Source organism: Cydia strobilella, chromosome 12 (genome assembly GCF_947568885.1).
Source record: "Cydia strobilella chromosome 12, ilCydStro3.1, whole genome shotgun sequence".
In the NCBI taxonomy this organism is placed as follows: domain Eukaryota; kingdom Metazoa; phylum Arthropoda; class Insecta; order Lepidoptera; family Tortricidae; genus Cydia; species Cydia strobilella.
In genome coordinates this window covers 18,078,620-18,083,941 of record NC_086052.1, presented here as the reverse complement: position 1 = coordinate 18,083,941, position 5,322 = coordinate 18,078,620, and the positions used below count along the sequence as shown (strand labels likewise).

The following is a 5,322-nucleotide window of genomic DNA, read 5'->3' as shown; positions in this document are numbered from 1 at the left end:
TAGGATAGTTTTCATCCCGAAAATCATCCCTTAAGAAAGTAAAAAGCGGGGTGGAATTGAGATAATTAATGAAGTGCCTGCTAATTTGTGTGCATAATACGCTCAAATTGAATAATTGCTATGAGAATTTTTCCAGGCGCTATACTTACTTCTATAGAATTAAATTATAAAAATTCATGGAACAATAATTTTAAACCGAAATTTAGTACTTATCTTTATAATTGTATAAATTTAAACTGCATAAATTATGAATATATTATTAATACTAAATCTATTTACAAAAACCACTGCATGTTTTGTAAACTAGTGTAATATTTATTGAAATAAATGGCTCTACCACTACTACTACTACATACTTACTTTAGCTGCTGTTACTAAGTCCACGCAGACGAAGTCACGGGCATAAGCTAGTATTTTTATATAACTTAGGAGAACAAATAAAATTATTTTATTAAACATTTTGATTTAGTGTTTTTAGGGTCCCTATTACTAAGACTCCGCTGTCCGTCTATCTGTCACCAGGCTGTATCTCATGAACCGTGATAGCTAGACAGTTGAAATTTTCACAGATGATGTATTTCTGTTGCAACTATAACAACAAATACTAAAAAGTACGGAACCCTCGGTGCGCGAGTCCGACTCGCACTTGGCCGGTTTTTTTAAGTAGTCACACGACTATATATAAAATAATCAACTGAAATAGATGTCATATAGTATTAAAAAAACCGGCCAACTGCGAGTCGGACTCGCGCACCGTGGGTTCCGTACTTTTTAGTATTTGTTGTAATAGCGGCAACAGAAATACATCATCTGTGAAAATTTCAACTGTCTAGCTATCACAGTTCATGAGATACAGCCTGGTGACAGACGGACAGACGGACAGCGGAGTCTTAGTAATAGGGTCCCGTTTTTACCCTTTGGGTACGGAACCCTAAAAAGTGCCCAAGCACTCCAGTGATCAGGCCTCCGCCACCGTAGGGCTTGGTCCCTTTTTTAGTGACATCTCTATTAGTTTATATTGTTTAATTTCCAATATTTCTACCTACTTTTTACTAAACAAGCTTTATTTTACAAATTGTTAAATTTTTGATATTGTTATGATTTGACCTTGACACGATTCGCAGTGCATTTATAAAAGCGAGCGATATTAATAATATGTTAATATCAAAAATCGCCCGACCGTTCGAAAATTGAGACGTCAATACCCATTTTCGCGTCCATCCCTCGATCCCTTCCTGTCACCGCAACAGGTTCCTCACAGCTTTATAGAAAATAGTAAAATCGGCAGTATAAGCGTACAGGCCAATTCGAACGTACACTGATATCAGAATGATATCTAACTGATGATTTCGTTCGTACTTGTCTGTATACAGGATGAAACTATAACTCTACACTCTACACTATACATATAACTCCGTAATAGATAGTCTAAGGAAAAAAGTGAAAAAACGTGCCTCGAAAATCACGAAAATTTGATTCTCGATCAGATGGCGCCACTACCTTTGGCCTACTCTCGTATAGAGGGCGTTGATATTTAAATACATTTTATCGTATTTTTATAAATCTTCATTTTTAGTTTTAAAGTGTGTCGGTAGATGGCAGTGAATTTACTGTGGTTACAAAATTTACTATTACCAAAGATAGATATAACTCCGTAATAGATGGATACAGTCTAAGGAAAAAACGTGCCTCGAAAATCAAGAAAATTTGATTCTCGTTCAGAGGGCGCTACTAGTTTTGGCCTACAGTCGTATAGATGGCGTTGACGGTTTCGTTTGTTATTTAACAATTTTAACGCATATCAGTGAAAGAACATGGGTCAAAATCATCAAAATAATTAATGCAAATAAAAAAAATCATTTATCTATATTTAAATACATTTTATCGTATTTTTACAAATCTTCAATTTTAGTTTTAAAGTGTGTCGACTGTCGACAGATGGCAGTGAATTTACTGGGGTTACAAAATTTACTATGACAGTACCGCTCTAGTATAAGTTACTAGCTATGGTAGAAGTTACACAAATGTTGTCCTGTGTGTCCCAAACTAGGCTGAGCCTGTATCTTGGGACCCAGCATGCCAGTTTAACATAAACATTTTAAATGTTAATATATTTTTCCTTTTTTTATTGTGGGACGTACCACAATCAAGGTTGTGAACCTTAATATTCAGATGTCGCTAGTTACGTCGTCACAGTTGCAATGATTAAATTCGCGTCGATTGACGGATGGTCAGCTGGCGCAATTGGTAACGCATTGGACCGGCAATCCAAGGATGTGGGTTCGAGTCCCACGTTGACCAGAGTTTGATCATCGTTGATTTTTTCATCGTGATTGACATCTGTATATACAATTTATAGATTATAAACATTTTACCCAATGATACAAAATGTGTGTGTGTAAGGTATGCAACGTGGTACCTTTTGGTAAGCGACAATGTGGTACCTTTTGATTGAAAACGTCACATTTTCTTAACTTCCTTTTAACTTTGTGCAAGGTGGCCTTTTAGGTCACAGCTTTTGCATACAGCATTGTAGACAAATGGATGCATGTAAGAAGCAGAGCGTTGTACATGTGCCGATTTAGCTGGAGGTAGAGGGACTCTATACACGGCTATTCATGATGAGATCCTTCAATGGCGATATATCAATACTTTTATGCACCCTTATAACTGCACTCATTATAAACAATTGCCCGACTCTTAGAAACCCTTTGCCTTTAGTATTTTCAAAGTATTTTAGTAATTCTTAAGTAAACAAGTTTGGGAACAAATCCAATTATTAATAATAATTTGATTTGTTCCCAAACTTGTTCATAGATGGCAGCACCAGACTCTCTCGCTACAACGTAAATCCGTAAGGAGTTCGTTTAGGAGGTGCAAGCGCGCACTGCTTGCCCTTAGAGCTGGTCAAAGACGCCTAGTCTTACTAAGATGGCATATAGTCGAGAAATTCGGACGGGCACCGCCGTGGCGGGGTGGCCTAGGGGTTCATGGCGTTAGCCGCGATAGCTAAAAACACCGGTTCGAATCCAGCCTTCACCACTGGAGGGCTTCGTCACTTTTTCTTTAATATATGACATCTATTACAGTTTTTAATTCTTAAGTAATTTCAAAATTAGTAATTAAACCTTTTTTTTACACGACTGCCCAAAAAAAAAGAGTGTAATGTTTTCAGCGTTCATGTTTGTATGTATATATGTATATATATATGTATGTGAGTTTCTTTATTCCACCATAACTTCTGAATGCCTTAACCGATTTAGATGTATGATATATCATTAGAATCCTTACGTCATCCCGGGTGACATAGGCTATGTGACGTCATTATAAAAACAACATGGCGGACGTAATACACAATAACGCGCGACATTTTGAAAAAAAAATCTTGCAAACTTATCGAGTGGGGTATCAAAATGAAGAGCTTTGAGAGACGATTCGAAATATATATGCAACATATGCGTTTGATTCTTACTTTAGTACAATAAGGATTTTTAAAATATGTTAAGAAATTAAATCCTTCTATCTTATTTAGTGACGTCTTAAATTTCAAAGAATTCTACCGCTGATCATAAAAATATACGTACATAAAAAGATAATATGGTATAATGTAAATTTTGAAACTAAACACTAAGATTTTAAAATCGCGCTATTGAAATATTTGAAATCTAAAATTTGTGTGAACTTCGATTTAAACAATGATATTCGTATTGCTTATAAATTTGTACTTGTCTACTGATTTAACCCGGTTGTAAAGGAAAAAAAAACTGGTTTTTTTTGAACTCGTGCATAGGTACCTACTAACTCCATTTCATATTAGCTTTAGTACTAACCGAATTTTCATGATTGTGAAAAGTGTTTAAGTCACAATGTTTATACTATGTGTATGTTGATTTAACATGTATTGTAGAAAGCTCGCGACATGAAGTCGACTGTGTATTAATCTGACTTAATAAAAGAAGGCCCGAAGCGTCCGAGAGAGGTGCGCCTCTAATAATTTGATGTTCAGACACAGAACGATATTAAGTACAAATGTTTAAATTCAAAGGCCGAAGCTTGAATTCCCCGTAGGGCCGGAGGCCCGGAGTGCGCGTTTTCCGCAACTTGCCCCTAGTATCTGAATTGCAAAGGCCGAAGACCAAGTGTAGTGCTCAAACACAACAATAGTAAAATTGTCTAAATGCGAAAGCCGAGCTCCACGTAGAGCCGAAAGCCTGGAGCGTCCGACAGGTACCGTCAAGTAGGGTAACTGAGGACAGATGGGGTAACTATTGTAGATTTTTTTTTATGTATGATATAATCCGTTTTCATAATTTTATTTCATGTCATGAGTAACCATCGCGGTAACCGAAAACAATATTAATATGTTCTAATTGAATTAGATAAAAAAATCTACCCTGAGACTGTTAAAAAATGACTTAAAGAATGTAAAAGTAAACTATAATTGGGACATATTTCCTTTCTCTAATGTTATAGCTCGGCGTCAGTGAAAGCTGGAGCGAATCCGCACAGGACAGGGCAAAAATAGCTTGCTCTTGTGTCGGAGGCCAAGACTCATTTTGGGTCATCGCGCCAATCAAGCAAGTAGTAAGTAAGTTAGTAATGTTATCCCACCTGTCCCCAGTTAACCCACTTGACTATGCGAGCTTCCTGTAATTTATCCTACGCACATTGCCGAACGCCCGAAGAGTCCGAGAAAGACGCGCCTTTCTTTTATTTAGTATTCAGACATAGAACATTATTATAGTACAAGTATCTAAATGCGAAGGCCGCAGGCCCGAAGCGTTCGTGTTCGAGAGTAGCGCACTTTTAGTATTCAAACACAGAACAATGTTACAAGTGTCTAACTGCGAGGGCCGTAGGCCGCGCTCCACCTAGGGCCGAAGGCCCGGAGTGTCCAAGAGGTACACGCTTCCTGCAATTTCCCCTAGTATCTTAATAACGAAGGCGCGCTTAAAGACCGAGCTGCGGGACTCGTGGAGCTCGGCCTTCGACTTTTGCATAGTTATAAGTCTTACGCATTTCGATACTTGTACAATGGTTTTGTGTTTCAGCACTAACCTCCTGCAGCTTGGCCTTAGGCTTTTCATAGAAGCGCGTCTCTCTTGGACGTTTTGGGCCTTCGGCACTACGCTGAGCTTCTGACTTGTGCAAGTATGCAAGTGTTAATTATACGTCATAATTTCATAGAAATTTCCCATTTAAAATAATACTTGCACAGTCTGGACAATCAAAATCGCTGCATACTTATCTTTGTCTAACTCTATCAACCTGCTATTTTGCCGAAGGCCATGCGTGGGCCGTACCAAAGTCGCGTCAAAGCGG

The 5,322-nt window shown here is 37.8% G+C and overlaps 1 non-coding gene across 1 annotated transcript; it reads left to right on the top strand.

The window, feature by feature from the left end:
- Window positions 1–2,229: 2,229 nt before the first annotated feature.
- On the top strand, window positions 2,230–2,301 carry Trnaa-ggc (transfer RNA alanine (anticodon GGC)). Its single transcript has one exon. It is a non-coding gene; the product is annotated as a tRNA-Ala (tRNA).
- Window positions 2,302–5,322: the final 3,021 nt, after the last annotated feature.